Source organism: Diabrotica virgifera, chromosome 7 (assembly GCF_917563875.1).
Source record: "Diabrotica virgifera virgifera chromosome 7, PGI_DIABVI_V3a".
Lineage (NCBI taxonomy): Eukaryota > Metazoa > Arthropoda > Insecta > Coleoptera > Chrysomelidae > Diabrotica > Diabrotica virgifera.
Window position 1 is genome coordinate 123,694,694 of NC_065449.1, and position 17,306 is coordinate 123,711,999.

Genomic DNA, 17,306 nt, shown 5'->3' on the forward strand with positions numbered 1-17,306 from the left:
TTCCCAGGAAACTGGAGAATTAGGTTGGATAATATTCCAATGATTTCTTAGTGAAGTAAGGACACTAGCCAAGGGAAGGTTAGTAAAAAGTGAAACTACATCAAAACTCACCAAAATATAACCATGTGGTAGCTTCAAGTCATTAATAAATTCACTAAATTGAAAAGAGTCAACAATGTTGTAATCATTATTGTAATTATAAGATTTTGACAAGATATCAGTCAAAAATTTAGCAATATGTATATTAGGTGAATTAATTGAGGAAACAATAGGCCTCATGCTCAATGTGGGCTTGTGAATTTTGGGCAGACAATAAAATCTTGGAGCATAACCATCATAATTATGTAATGACTTAGCTAAAGTTTGATCTATGATCTTAATATTTTTTAAGTGAGTAATGAATTTATTAATTTTGTTAGAAAATTTTGAACAGGGGTTTGAAGTAAGAGGTTGGTAGTACCTAACGTCATCTAACAATGATTGACTGAGGCTGATGTATTGATCTTTATCCATAAGAACAGTGGCATTGCCTTTGTCACTGGTGAGAACGAGAAGATTAGGGTGGGTTTTTAAAAACGATACCGTTTCCCTATAAATCTTATCAATTTCAGAAATGGATTGCCTAGGGCGGTTGGTATAATTCAACAGAATGTTGTTAGAAGATGACCTTAGGGAAAGAAGATCAGCATTGTCTGCATGAGACAATATATTTTCCACATCTGCAAGGGTCCTACTGATTGAATAATCTTTGAAGGTAGGTTCCAGACCAAATTTAGGGCCCAAAGATAATAACTTTAGAATATTTTGAGGAACATCCACATTAGAAAGATTCTTTATCCAATTAGGATTAAATGGAATTTTGTGGAAGTCTGGTGTACCCAATTTATCACGCTTACTCTGAAGATGTAAAATAGTTTTATTATAAACGAAATTAAATTTCTTGTGTAAAGAGGTCTCAAACCTATCTAACAAAGATGCAGGTAAAGTGTGATCTAAGAAATCAGTGACATTATTTATTTGACCAAAAATGAATTTAATATCTGAATGAACCTTCGATATATGGAAATTAAGTAATCGTGCCCTCACCTGTCTATTAAGAGCCTGGCTCCTGCGTTGGAGTGTGTGATCGTGGGTTCCTGTGGTAGTAGTAAGTATGTTAGAAGTGGTGTCTGTGATAAATCTAGGAATTTTCTTGGTTCTCCTGCACTCTAGAAGGAAAGTTCTTCTTGCTTCAGCTGTAGCTAGTTTTTCGGTCAGATTGGTCCATCTCTTAAGCTTTTTCACTGGTAGTTCCCCATGGATGCGCCTGGTATTAGCGTAAAAACCCTCTGTAACAGAAGACATCATAAAGGAGTACGACCGTCAATTCCAATATAACAAAGGAGCACTCGTAAGTGTAGGGTTTTATCGGTCAAGTGGGTGAAAAAAGAGACAAAGAATTCAGCTACTTCATCTATTTATTGAAGACGTTTCGTCTACTGCTCAGTAGACATCATCAGTTCATCTACAAAAAGAGTGTTATAAGAAACAACATCCAAAAGAGAGGTAAAAAAGCACTAGCGTTACCTTAAAAAGACATGTAGCAAAAGATAAGATGTACATAGTAAAAAAAACCTTATCCATGAACCAATGTAATGTATAAGTATGTAACATTTAAGTGTATAGTTAATATTTAAAAACTTTAGTACAGCCAAAGACAAGACCATGTGGTAACAGTCACATATAAAAAACAAGTGGAAAAAAGCTGGCTTGCCTTTTTTCCAAAGTCAAGAATGAACTAAGAAAAAACCAGATTCACACTTCCAAAAATTTAGTAGTGTTTAAGCATACTTCATTTTAACCTTAGGCAACATCATTAAATGAATATAGTGCTAATATGCAACTTCGAAAATTTAAAGTTGAATAGTTACCAGCAGGTCATCCTAGCCCAACGGACACACAAAAGAAAATGGAGTTTGAATTATCAGGTGTAAACTGACATCTCGCCAAGAGGCAGGCAACCTTTAAAAAATTTTATAACAAAGAGTGACTGACAACTGCAGCGCAGCGCGGTAAAATTTAAATTGATGTATTTAAAACAGTTATAAAAGTGTTTAAAAAGTGAAAGTAATATCAAGAAGTAATCAAGGGATGTACCTTATACCTCGTAGACAAGAATCACAGTTTATTTTAAACAAGTGAGGGCACTTCACACAATTATATGGAAAAGTGCCTACGTTAGTACTGGTCATCCAGTTACTAACGAATATATAAGATAGTACAATAGTATAACTCCCATATATCGCAGCTCAAAATGCAAGAAAAAATATGCAATAATTTAAGAAAATTTATAAATCAGTTTAGCAAATTGTAATTTATAATTAATATCAATAATGCAAAGTTTTATCCTATGGAAAATTTTAAATTGTTCAATCTATTAAGTAACTGTTATTATCAAAAAAAAAAAGTGGGAAAAGCTTGAAAAAACCACCAAAAACTTTTTTACAATAAAATAATTTAAGTGTAATAACATCTACTGATTCCGCAAGATCAATATTAAAAGAAGTGGGAAAAGCCTGAAAACCACAAAAACTTTTTTACAATATAATAATTTGAGTGTAATAATACCAACTAATTCTGCAAAATCAATGCATGGTATATTTGACTCAAGTTACTGATGTCAGTTCTCTTGTTAAGTACATTAGAGGTTTTTAATATGAAACACATCTCTAAGAACTGTCTTTTCGACAGGTTGCGTTCATTGCAAAGGATCTTGGCTTCATCAAAGTCCACCTTATGTTTTGTATCTATTGCATGTTGGGCTAAGGCACAAGTTGGTTTTTTCAAATTGATATCACTACGGTGTGAAATTAAACGTGATTTTAAAGCTCGCTTTGTCTGCCCTACATAACATGCGTCACATTCAGCACAAGGTATGTGGTAGACCACATTAACCTGTTCCAAAGGGGACAAGGGTGTTTTAGTCTTAGAGAACAAATTTCTGACTGATCTTGCGTTCTTAATTGCAATCTTAACAGGAATATTATTATTTTTATATAGTTTAATAAGTTTATCAGTAACCTGAGGAAAATAAGGAAGTGAAGAAAACTGGGAAACAGGAGTCCCAAGATTAGTAGTAGGCAGAATTGTGATGTTAACAGTATTATTCGATATTGATCTAAGTTGGTCACCATTGGGTATGTCGTTCAGAGAAGAACCGTAACTTTGGGAAAAAAGAAATTTATTGATAAGGGATGAAGGGTAGGAATTATCTACCAATATACTTCTGAGTAACAGAAGGGATTCCCTTCGATTAACCGGATGTGTCAACCTATGTAGCCTGCAGCTTAAAGCTTTAATAAGATTTATTTTATATTTAAAAGGATGACAAGAATGGTAGTTGAGAAACCTATTAGAGGCCATTGGTTTCCTATACCAGCTTGTACAGAGTGTGTTATCTCCACTTCTAGTGACACGCATGTCCAAGAAGGGGATACTCTGGTTGTTGGGGTCCTCGAGTTCACATGTGGACCTCGAGGACCCCAACAACCAGAGTATCCCCTTCTTGGACATGCGTGTCACTAGAAGTGGAGATAACACACTCTGTACAAGCTGGTATAGGAAACCAATGGCCTCTAATAGGTTTCTCAACTACCATTCTTGTCATCCTTTTAAATATAAAATAAATCTTATTAAAGCTTTAAGCTGCAGGCTACATAGGTTGACACATCCGGTTAATCGAAGGGAATCCCTTCTGTTACTCAGAAGTATATTGGTAGATAATTCCTACCCTTCATCCCTTATCAATAAATTTCTTTTTTCCCAAAGTTACGGTTCTTCTCTGAACGACATACCCAATGGTGACCAACTTAGATCAATATCGAATAATACTGTTAACATCACAATTCTGCCTACTACTAATCTTGGGACTCCTGTTTCCCAGTTTTCTTCACTTCCTTATTTTCCTCAGGTTACTGATAAACTTATTAAACTATATAAAAATAATAATATTCCTGTTAAGATTGCAATTAAGAACGCAAGATCAGTCAGAAATTTGTTCTCTAAGACTAAAACACCCTTGTCCCCTTTGGAACAGGTTAATGTGGTCTACCACATACCTTGTGCTGAATGTGACGCATGTTATGTAGGGCAGACAAAGCGAGCTTTAAAATCACGTTTAATTTCACACCGTAGTGATATCAATTTGAAAAAACCAACTTGTGCCTTAGCCCAACATGCAATAGATACAAAACATAAGGTGGACTTTGATGAAGCCAAGATCCTTTGCAATGAACGCAACCTGTCGAAAAGACAGTTCTTAGAGATGTGTTTCATATTAAAAACCTCTAATGTACTTAACAAGAGAACTGACATCAGTAACTTGAGTCAAATATACCATGCATTGATTTTGCAGAATTAGTTGGTATTATTACACTCAAATTATTATATTGTAAAAAAGTTTTTGTGGTTTTCAGGCTTTTCCCACTTCTTTTAATATTGATCTTGCGGAATCAGTAGATGTTATTACACTTAGGGCCGGTTGTTCGAACGCTAATCAACAATGATCACTATCAAATATTTAATTACTGTCACAACTGTCAATGTCAACTTTGGTTGGGTTGCTGAAAACATAATTATTAATTACAATTATGAAATTAATTAATCAATTATGTTAATAATTGTTATTTTAATTTATTAACTAATCTCATAATTATAATCAATTGTGTTTTCAGCAACAAAACCAAAGTTGACATTGACAGTTGTGACAGTAATTAAATATTTGATGGTGATCATTGTTGATTAGCGTTCGAACAACCGGCCCTTAAATTATTTTATTGTAAAAAAGTTTTTGGTGGTTTTTTCAAGCTTTTCCCACTTTTTTTTTTGATAATAACAGTTACTTAATAGATTGAACAATTTAAAATTTTCCATAGGATAAAACTTTGCATTATTGATATTAATTATAAATTACAATTTGCTAAACTGATTTATAAATTTTCTTAAATTATTGCATATTTTTTCTTGCATTTTGAGCTGCGATATATGGGAGTTATACTATTGTACTATCTTATATATTCGTTAGTAACTGGATGACCAGTACTAACGTAGGCACTTTTCCATATAATTGTGTGAAGTGCCCTCACTTGTTTAAAATAAACTGTGATTCTTGTCTACGAGGTATAAGGTACATCCCTTGATTACTTCTTGATATTACTTTCACTTTTTAAACACTTTTATAACTGTTTTAAATACATCAATTTAAATTTTACCGCGCTGCGCTGCAGTTGTCAGTCACTCTTTGTTATAAAATTTTTTAAAGGTTGCCTGCCTCTTGGCGAGATGTCAGTTTACACCTGATAATTCAAACTCCATTTTCTTTTGTGTGTCCGTTGGGCTAGGATGACCTGCTGGTAACTATTCAACTTTAAATTTTCGAAGTTGCATATTAGCACTATATTCATTTAATGATGTTGCCTAAGGTTAAAATGAAGTATGCTTAAACACTACTAAATTTTTGGAAGTGTGAATCTGGTTTTTTCTTGGTTCATTCTTGACTTTGGAAAAAAGGCAAGCCAGCTTTTTTCCACTTGTTTTTTATATGTGACTGTTACCACATGGTCTTGTCTTTGGCTGTACTAAAGTTTTTAAATATTAACTATACACTTAAATGTTACATACTTATACATTACATTGGTTCATGGATAAGGTTTTTTTTACTATGTACATCTTATCTTTTGCTACATGTCTTTTTAAGGTAACGCTAGTGCTTTTTTACCTCTCTTTTGGATGTTGTTTCTTATAACACTCTTTTTGTAGATGAACTGATGATGTCTACTGAGCAGTAGACGAAACGTCTTCAATAAATAGATGAAGTAGCTGAATTCTTTGTCTCTTTTTTCACCCACTTGACCGATAAAACCCTACACTTACGAGTGCTCCTTTGTTATATTGGAATTGACGGTCGTACTCCTTTATGATGTCTTCTGTTACAGAGGGTTTTTACGCTAATACCAGGCGCATCCATGGGGAACTACCAGTGAAAAAGCTTAAGAGATGGACCAATCTGACCGAAAAACTAGCTACAGCTGAAGCAAGAAGAACTTTCCTTCTAGAGTGCAGGAGAACCAAGAAAATTCCTAGATTTATCACAGACACCACTTCTAACATACTTACTACTACCACAGGAACCCACGATCACACACTCCAACGCAGGAGCCAGGCTCTTAATAGACAGGTGAGGGCACGATTACTTAATTTCCATATATCGAAGGTTCATTCAGATATTAAATTCATTTTTGGTCAAATAAATAATGTCACTGATTTCTTAGATCACACTTTACCTGCATCTTTGTTAGATAGGTTTGAGACCTCTTTACACAAGAAATTTAATTTCGTTTATAATAAAACTATTTTACATCTTCAGAGTAAGCTTGATAAATTGGGTACACCAGACTTCCACAAAATTCCATTTAATCCTAATTGGATAAAGAATCTTTCTAATGTGGATGTTCCTCAAAATATTCTAAAGTTATTATCTTTGGGCCCTAAATTTGGTCTGGAACCTACCTTCAAAGATTATTCAATCAGTAGGACCCTTGCAGATGTGGAAAATATATTGTCTCATGCAGACAATGCTGATCTTCTTTCCCTAAGGTCATCTTCTAACAACATTCTGTTGAATTATACCAACCGCCCTAGGCAATCCATTTCTGAAATTGATAAGATTTATAGGGAAACGGTATCGTTTTTAAAAACCCACCCTAATCTTCTCGTTCTCACCAGTGACAAAGGCAATGCCACTGTTCTTATGGATAAAGATCAATACATCAGCCTCAGTCAATCATTGTTAGATGACGTTAGGTACTACCAACCTCTTACTTCAAACCCCTGTTCAAAATTTTCTAACAAAATTAATAAATTCATTACTCACTTAAAAAATATTAAGATCATAGATCAAACTTTAGCTAAGTCATTACATAATTATGATGGTTATGCTCCAAGATTTTATTGTCTGCCCAAAATTCACAAGCCCACATTGAGCATGAGGCCTATTGTTTCCTCAATTAATTCACCTAATATACATATTGCTAAATTTTTGACTGATATCTTGTCAAAATCTTATAATTACAATAATGATTACAACATTGTTGACTCTTTTCAATTTAGTGAATTTATTAATGACTTGAAGCTACCACATGGTTATATTTTGGTGAGTTTTGATGTAGTTTCACTTTTTACTAACCTTCCCTTGGCTAGTGTCCTTACTTCACTAAGAAATCATTGGAATATTATCCAACCTAATTCTCCAGTTTCCTGGGAAGTGTTTGCAGAATTGCTCCAATTAGTGTTTGACACTAATTTTTTGGTCTTCAACGACAAATTTTATTTACAAATTTTTGGGACACCAATGGGTTCCTCGATTTCACCCATCCTAGTGAATTATGTTTTGGATGATTTAGTTTCTGACCGGCTGGGTTATTTAGATTTTCAAGTTCCTTTTGTTAAACGTTATGTGGACGACCTATTACTAGCCTTACCACCAGACAAGACTCAGGCCACCTTGTCCATCTTCAATGGGTTTGATCCTCACTTGCAGTTCACATGTGAACTCGAGGACCCCAACAACCAGAGTATCCCCTTCTTGGACATGCGTGTCACTAGAAGTGGAGATAACACACTCTGTACAAGCTGGTATAGGAAACCAATGGCCTCTAATATGTTTCTCAACTACCATTCTTGTCATCCTTTTAAATATAAAATAAATCTTATTAAAGCTTTAAGCTGCAGGCTACATAGGTTGACACATCCGGTTAATCGAAGGGAATCCCTTCTGTTACTCAGAAGTATATTGGTAGATAATTCCTACCCTTCATCCCTTATCAATAAATTTCTTTTTTCCCAAAGTTACGGTTCTTCTCTGAACGACATACCCAATGGTGACCAACTTAGATCAATATCGAATAATACTGTTAACATCACAATTCTGCCTACTACTAATCTTGGGACTCCTGTTTCCCAGTTTTCTTCACTTCCTTATTTTCCTCAGGTTACTGATAAACTTATTAAACTATATAAAAATAATAATATTCCTGTTAAGATTGCAATTAAGAACGCAAGATCAGTCAGAAATTTGTTCTCTAAGACTAAAACACCCTTGTCCCCTTTGGAACAGGTTAATGTGGTCTACCACATACCTTGTGCTGAATGTGACGCATGTTATGTAGGGCAGACAAAGCGAGCTTTAAAATCACGTTTAATTTCACACCGTAGTGATATCAATTTGAAAAAACCAACTTGTGCCTTAGCCCAACATGCAATAGATACAAAACATAAGGTGGACTTTGATGAAGCCAAGATCCTTTGCAATGAACGCAACCTGTCGAAAAGACAGTTCTTAGAGATGTGTTTCATATTAAAAACCTCTAATGTACTTAACAAGAGAACTGACATCAGTAACTTGAGTCAAATATACCATGCATTGATTTTGCAGAATTAGTTGGTATTATTACACTCAAATTATTATATTGTAAAAAAGTTTTTGTGGTTTTCAGGCTTTTCCCACTTCTTTTAATATTGATCTTGCGGAATCAGTAGATGTTATTACACTTAAATTTTTTTATTGTAAAAAAGTTTTTGGTGGTTTTTTCAAGCTTTTCCCACTTTTTTTTTTGATAATAACAGTTACTTAATAGATTGAACAATTTAAAATTTTCCATAGGATAAAACTTTGCATTATTGATATTAATTATAAATTACAATTTGCTAAACTGATTTATAAATTTTCTTAAATTATTGCATATTTTTTCTTGCATTTTGAGCTGCGATATATGGGAGTTATACTATTGTACTATCTTATATATTCGTTAGTAACTGGATGACGAGTACTAACGTAGGCACTTTTCCATATAATTGTGTGAAGTGCCCTCACTTGTTTAAAATAAACTGTGATTCTTGTCTACGAGGTATAAGGTACATCCCTTGATTACTTCTTGATATTACTTTCACTTTTTAAACACTTTTATAACTGTTTTAAATACATCAATTTAAATTTTACCGCGCTGCGCTGCAGTTGTCAGTCACTCTTTGTTATAAAATTTTTTAAAGGTTGCCTGCCTCTTGGCGAGATGTCAGTTTACACCTGATAATTCAAACTCCATTTTCTTTTGTGTGTCCGTTGGGCTAGGATGACCTGCTGGTAACTATTCAACTTTAAATTTTCGAAGTTGCATATTAGCACTATATTCATTTAATGATGTTGCCTAAGGTTAAAATGAAGTATGCTTAAACACTACTAAATTTTTGGAAGTGTGAATCTGGTTTTTTCTTGGTTCATTCTTGACTTTGGAAAAAAGGCAAGCCAGCTTTTTTCCACTTGTTTTTTATATGTGACTGTTACCACATGGTCTTGTCTTTGGCTGTACTAAAGTTTTTAAATATTAACTATACACTTAAATGTTACATACTTATACATTACATTGGTTCATGGATAAGGTTTTTTTTACTATGTACATCTTATCTTTTGCTACATGTCTTTTTAAGGTAACGCTAGTGCTTTTTTACCTCTCTTTTGGATGTTGTTTCTTATAACACTCTTTTTGTAGATGAACTGATGATGTCTACTGAGCAGTAGACGAAACGTCTTCAATAAATAGATGAAGTAGCTGAATTCTTTGTCTCTTTTTTCACCCACTTGACCGATAAAACCCTACACTTACGAGTGCTCCTTTGTTATATTGGAATTGACGGTCGTACTCCTTTATGATATATATATATATATATATATATATATATATATATATATATATATATATATATATATATATATATATATATATATATAAAACAAAAGATGAAAAGTTAATGGTTTATAGACCACTCGTACGAAATCAATCAAATAAAATAGAGAATGTGGAGAAATCCCCTTACGAATAATTCACACATCCACCATTTTGGGTTGGGAATATTTTTTGAATAGAATTAAAGATCCAAACACTAGTTCTTAGAAATGTGTTTCGCCCTCTTCAACCTCTCTGGGCTCATCAGTAAAGATGAGAGGTTGAATATCTTTAGACACATTCCACTCAAAAACAACATTCGAGGCCAAGACATAGCAGAAGCGTAGATCTACGCCAAATCTGAAAATGACAGTCTCAGTATGACAGAATGACAGTCACAATAATTCCCTAATTACTTAAAGTAAAATATATGTTTAAAACAAAAGATGAGAAGTTATTGGTTTAAGGACCACTCGTACGAAATCAATCAAATAAAATAGAGAATGTGGAGAAATCCCCTTACGAATAATTCACACATCCACCATTTTGGGTTGGGAAAATTTTTTGAATAGAATTAAAGATCCAAACACTAGTTCTTAGAAATGTGTTTCGCCCTCTTCAACCTCTCTGGTCTCATCAGTAAAGATGAGAGGTTGAATATCTTTAGACACATTCCACTCAAAAACAACATTCGAGACCAAGACATAGCAGAAGCGTATATCTACGCCAAATCTGAAAATGACAGTCTCAAGTTTTAATTCCCTAATTACTTAAAGTAAAACATATGTTTAAAACAAAATATGAGAAGTTATTGGTTTAACGACCACTCGTACGAAATCAATCAAATAAAATAGAGAATGTGGAGAAATCCCCTTACGAATAATTCACACATCCACCATTTTGGGTTGGGAAAATTTTTTGAATAGAATTAAAGATCCAAACACTAGTTCTTAGAAATGTGTTTCGCCCTCTTTAACCTCTCTGGGCTCATCAGTAAAGATGAGAGGTTGAATATCTTTAGACACATTCCACTCAAAAACAACATTCGAGACCAAGACATAGCAGAAGCGTAGATCTACGCCAAATCTGAAAATGACAGTCTCAATGTGAATTATTCGTAAGGGGATTTCTACACATTCTCTATTTTATTTGATTGATTTCGTATGAGTGCTCGTTAAACCAATAACTTCTCATCTTTTGTTTTAAACATATCTTTTACTTTAAGTAATTAGAGAATTAAAACTTGAGACTGTCATTTTCAGATTTGGCGTAGGTCTACACTTCTGCTATGTCTTGGTCTCGAATGTTGTTTTTGAGTGGAATGTGTCTAAAGATATTCAACCTTTCATCTTTACTGATAAGCCCAGAGAGGTTGAAGAGGGCGAAACACATTTCTAAGAACTAGTGTTTGGATCTTTAATTCTATTCAAAAAAATTTCCCAACCCAAAATGGTGGATGTGTGAATTATTCGTAAGGGGATTTCTCCACATTCTCTATTTTATTTGACTGATTTCGTACGAGTGGTCGTTACACCAATAACTTCTCACCTTTTGTTTTAAACATGTTTTGCTTTAAGTAATTAGGGAATTAAAATTTGAGACTGTCATTTTCAGATTTGGCGTAGATCTACGCTTCTGCTATGTCTTGGTCTCGAATGTTGTGTTTAGTGGAATGTGTCTAAATATATTCAATGTCTCATCTTTACTGATGAGCCCAGAGAGGTTGAAGAGGGCGAAACACATTTCTAAGAACTAGTGTTTGGATCTTTAATTCGATTCAAAAAATTTTCCCAACCCAAAATGGTGGATGTATGAATTATTCGTAAGGGGATTTCTCCACATTCTCTATTTTATTTGATTGATTTCGTACGAGTGGTCGTTAAACCAATAACTTCTCATATTTTGTTTTAAACATATCGCACACCTAGTTCAATTGTGCCACAACTGCAAAAAATTCGAATTTTGGGTTAAGTCTGTAAAATATTGCCTATATAATGGCCCATCTAATGCAATACAGCCTGAACTAAAATATTGTTTTGGATAAGTATAAAGTAAGTTACTTCGGTATTTCACTGTAGGGTTTTTGGAGGTTTTGAAAATGCAATACGGCCATAACTGGGAGATGTGGCGATAATATACACTACCACAATACAACCGATGTAATTCAATACGTTCAATACGGCCACAACTGCAAAAATCAAGAGAGATATGGCGATAATATACACTGCCATAATACAACAAGTATAATTCAATACGGCCACAACTGCAAAAATTAATTGATTTTTTCATTATATTGCCGCCGTGTCTCCTAAGTATTGTTTTATAAATGACTTTCTTCACAACGCAATATCGCCATAACTATCAAAACAATAATAACGTTTTATTTTTAATAAATTGTAATAAGATCCAGCCAATAAATGTATAATTTACTACCTAAATTGTAATTTTGAAGCCAGTCACTCTCAAAATAAATTATTTACAGGGCATAACGCATTTACTACAGAACGTTTTGCTCATTTCTCGAGAATATTGTTTTTTGCACTTGTGGCACTATTGAACTAGGTGTGCGATATGTTTTACTTTAAGTAATTAGGGAATTAAAACTTGAGACTGTCATTTTCAGATTTGGCGTAGATCTACGCTTCTGCTATGTCTTGGTCTCGAATGTTGTTTTTGAGTGGAATGTGTCTAAAGATATTCAACCTCTCATCTTTACTGATGAGCCCAGAGAGGTTGAAGAGGGCGAAACACATTTCTAAGAACTAGTGTTTGGATCTTTAATTCTATTCAAAAAAATTTTCCCTACCCAAAATGGTGGATGTGTGAATTATTCGTAAGGGGATTTCTCCACATTCTCTATTTTATTTGATTATTTATATATTTAAAGTTATTCAGCTAGTGAATTCAGAGGTTGAATCGGTCAATTTAGTTGGCAATTAAATAAAGAAGTCAACTACTTCATTGATATATTGAAAACGTTTCGCTTTACAATTTCGAAAGCTTCATCAGTTCACTACAAATAATGAAGTCTATAAGTATAAATAACCTTAACAAAAGTGATATAATTCTTACAAAGCAATTTGTAGTATGTTGAAGATGTTAAAACAAAAATTCTACAGATACTAGTCATTCTATAACAACAACTTAACGATACACTACGGAAAAATACACCATGTATTAATGTTCATTGGCTAGTTATTTAATTCGGTGATTTCAATCTCACTGAAGCCTTCATTTGTAGTTGATCACCGTTAGACGAATTAGCGGCAAATGAGATGTTATTTTTCCCTATGCCAAATCCACCCACTAGCCGACGACACGCATGTTTGTAAGATTTATGGCTCAAGCCCTTGAGTAAGAGGTAGAATATTGACTTAACTTATACAGGGGTGTTAGAGAAATTTTTTTGTTCGAAGGGTAGGATAATGTGGCAGAATTATTTGAAGCTTTAAATCTCGGAATATGGGTTGTGCTGATTTGTTTGTTATGTAAGATGGGATTTATTATGGCAGAATTATTTGATCTTTGCATCTCAGAATATGGGTTATGTGGGTTACAAAAAAAAATACCGGTGGGCCTGGAAATAGATATGAAAAACGGACTACTTACCAATATCGGAAGACGTCAATGATTTGGCAATAGATAAGTAGGAATAGAAGGAACGGAATTTTAAATTTGGGTTTTGTAATGTCGAAAAACGGAACAGCAGGGGCAGAAATAAAAATGAAAAATATATTGGGACAACAGATCTTGCATCAGACAACTCTAAAATGATCTGGAATAAGAACATCAAGGGAAAGAACAAAGAAAAATGTGATGTACCTAATAATTGTATGGCATATGCCTCCGAAATTTCGGTCATAAACAAATCAACCCAAAAGCGCATTTCCCAATCGAAATGGAAAACTGGGAAATTGTTGTGGTCTCACAAGAAGGACCAAGTAACCAGTGAGGAGATGAGGAGAGATGCAATGGAAAAATATGCCCTGCAATATAAGGACGAGAGAAGACTGAATGGTACGGCCACGTCTGCGGAGTAGAAAACACATGGATGGCAAGGTTGCAGAATGAAGCCCAAGACGAACAAGATGAAGAGGACGAACGAGAAAATCTTGGAAAAATAAATACATGGTGTATTTTTCCGTAGTGTATCGTTAAGTTGTTGTTATAGAATGAGTAGTATCTGTAGAATTTTTGTTTTAACATCTTCAACATACTACAAATTGCTTTGTAATTATTATATCACTTTTGTTAAGGTTATTTATACTTATAGACTTCATTATTTGTAGTGAACTGATGAAGCTTTCGAAATTGTAAAGCGAAACGTTTTCAATATATCAATGAAGTAGTTGACTTCTTTATTTAATTGCCAACTAAATTGACCGATTCAACCTGTGAATTCACTAGCTGAATACCTTTAAATTTAAATTAACGGTCGCATACCTTGCAATATATATATATATATATATATATATATATATATATATATATATATATATATATATATATATATATATATATATATATAAATAGTTGGTTTTTTAATTCCTGGGTGTGCGGTCTGTTATAAATAAAACACTTGATTTTGCTTAGACATTTCGGCTGTTTGCCATTTTCAATAAGCACTTTTAATTATTAAAACATTACACTCTTAACAAACATATTTTATATACAATACACGTAATATTTTGAAATTTTAAAAAAATGCACATCGTGTTTCTCTAAGATGTTCTGAGAGAATGAGCATTCTCTCAGAACATCTTAGAGAAACACGATGTGCATTTTTTTAAAATTTCAAAATATTACGTGTATTGTATATAAAATATGTTTCTTAACAGTGTAATGTTTTAATAATTAAAAGTGCTTATTCAAAATGGCAAACAGCCGAAACGTCTAAGCAAAATCAAGTGTTTTATTTATAACAGACCGCAAACCCAGGAATTAAAAAACCAACTATTTAAAAATTCACGGTCAGGAAATAAGCAATATATATATATATATATATATATATATATATATATATATATATATATATATATATATATATATATATATATATATATATATATATATATATATATATATATATATATATATATATATATATATATATATATATATATATATATATATATATATATATATATATTGATAAGGGGTACCTTGTCGCCTCAGAAACGGTGAATCGGTAGACGTTGTCGCCTCATATATGACGTTGTCGCCTCACTTTGGTGAGGCGACAACGTTTTGGGCTGAAAATTTTAGGACAGCTTCCCAACCACCTTATGAGTCGATGTGCAAAAAATAGTTTTGAGGTGACAACGTACCCCTTTTCACTATTTTTTGGTTCGTTAGTTCGGCAGTATATCACTGGCGCTAGTATCGGCATTGCAGCAGTGACTCGCTGTATGTTATCGCCTCAGCATATAAATTCTACTTTTTGGTTAACAACCGGTACCTTGTCGCCTCAGATTTTGGCAACGTCGCTTTCAGTTTGCATTGGGTATTAGGTCGTCAAATATAAAAATATGCGCCGTCGGTACCGTAACAAGGCAGCTAAAAAGTTTATGATATAAGTTGCAGCTTACGATTTAAAATTGTTGCCATATACAGGGTGTCCAGAAACTCTACCGGCAAACGAAAAAAGGAGATTCCTCAGATAATTTTAAGATAATTTAACCCAATTCACTTAGTCCGAAAATGCTTCCTAAGGGAGCTAGAGCTCTTTGAAGATGGCGTCTTGTAATTAGTTTTTCTTAAATACCGCCAGAACGCTTCTATTTAAAAAAACGAAAATTATTACGCATATTTATCATCTAGATATAAATCGATTCCATTCATTGGGAATTCCCAGTACCGGTCATAGCCGCCCGTTTTGGGTACGGCAATGGTTATTTGTTATTTTATCCCATACCTTTTTTATATTTAATTTTTAAGCATTTTTGACTACGGATTATTAAATTGTGAATTATTCTAGTACTAAAAGGTACCCTTGCTTTAAGTCCATAGAATATACCATTTTATAGAAAAATCGATTTGAAAATTATTCGTTTCTTGAATTAAAAAAGAATTAAAAAAAACTATTTAGAAAACAAAAACTGGTACGTTTGTTTATATTCCAGAGTTGAATCGGTTTCATTAATTGCAAATTTTTAGTACCGGTCATATGCGTCCGTTTTGGGTAGGTCAACGGTTATTTTATCGCATAACTTTTTGTCTTTAATTCTTAAGCATTTTTGACGCTAGATTATTAAATTATGAGGTATTCTGGTACTAAAAGTTACTCTTGCTTCAAGTTGGTAAAATACACCGTTTTTTTAAATTCTTTTCAAATTCAAAAAACGAAAAGTTTTCAAATAAATTTTTCTAGAAATCGATGTGTACTACCGACTTAAAGCAAGAGTACCTTTTAATTCTAGAATACCTCACAATTTAAAAATCCAGAGTCAAAAATACTTAAACGCTAAAGACAGAAAAGATATGCTATAAAATAACCGTTGCCCTACCCAAAATGGACGCCTATGACCGGTACTTAAAATTCACAATGGATGGAATCGATTTATCCCTGGAAGATGAATAGGCTTACCAAATTTCGTTTTTCTGAATAGAAGCGTTCTGGAGGTATTTAAGAAAAACTAATTACTAGATGCCACCTTCCAAGAGCTCTAGCTCTCTTAGGAAGCATTTTCGGACTAGGTGAATTGGGTTAAATTGTCTTAGGAAAATATCTGAGAAATCGCCTGTCTTCGTTTGTAGGTAGAGTTTCTGGACACCCTGTATAAACAAATTCTATAAGAGAGAGAGCATGCCGGAATAAAAATATTTTAGCTGGTCGCATAGGAATTAATAAAAATTACAAACAGAATATTAGTAATCATGGAGCGTATGTAATACTTAAGTAGTTATTATAATATGGAACTGAACAAGTCTATGCCCAAAGGATCATGAAGACGAAAGGATAGGAAAATTCTAACCAATCATTAATTTAATCATAAAAATAAAAAATTCATTATATTATGTGACTTTATTACAAAAGTAAGAACATAAATGATTTTTTCTGTAACCGCAGTAGGAAAAAAAATAACAGTTATGACAGAGGATAAACACTGATATACTATCGAAATTACAGAAAGTTGAAAAACACAAAAATGAACCTGAAAGGCTTAACTCAAATAAAAATAAACTAAAACCAAAATAAATATCTTTATGTTAGTGACATGCAAAGTGCATGGGAGTGAACAGTTTCAAAAATATCAAAAATGAAACAACAAAACACTATCCAACATCAGAAGTTTACTACTTCTGCTCTGAAAGAAAAACCCGTATTCTGACATTAAAATGTTTGAATAGAAATGACAACAGTTATATTTCAAGCAAAAAAATATAGGACGATAACATGAGAAACTAACAAAAATAAATTGACAAGACATCCAAAAAACGTTGTCCCCAAATTAAATGTTAAGCGGCGTCCTCATTGAGTCGACGTTGTAGATCGACTGTGTTTATCGACACTCTCGACTGAGTGTGTACGCGGCAATCGACTTTGTCGAT

The 17,306-nt window shown here is 33.2% G+C and overlaps 1 protein-coding gene and 2 long non-coding RNA genes across 5 annotated transcripts in view; 2 read left to right on the plus strand and 1 right to left on the minus strand.

The window, feature by feature from the left end:
• Positions 1–17,306, plus strand: part of LOC114345343 (uncharacterized) — a 1,044,574-nt gene that overhangs the window by 78,540 nt on the left and 948,728 nt on the right. The window lies entirely within an intron of this gene.
• Positions 1,440–1,678, minus strand: LOC126888021 (uncharacterized). Its single transcript, XR_007699350.1, has 2 exons — positions 1,567–1,678; positions 1,440–1,504 (listed from the first exon to the last, which is right to left on the minus strand). It is a non-coding gene; the product is annotated as an uncharacterized LOC126888021 (long non-coding RNA).
• LOC126888023 (uncharacterized) lies at positions 5,411–9,646 on the plus strand. Of its 2 annotated transcripts, none has more exons than XR_007699353.1 (2): positions 5,411–5,734; positions 9,582–9,646. It is a non-coding gene; the product is annotated as an uncharacterized LOC126888023 (long non-coding RNA). The 2 variants fall into 2 exon arrangements; XR_007699352.1 differs by lacking the exon at positions 5,411–5,734 and adding an exon at positions 9,196–9,519.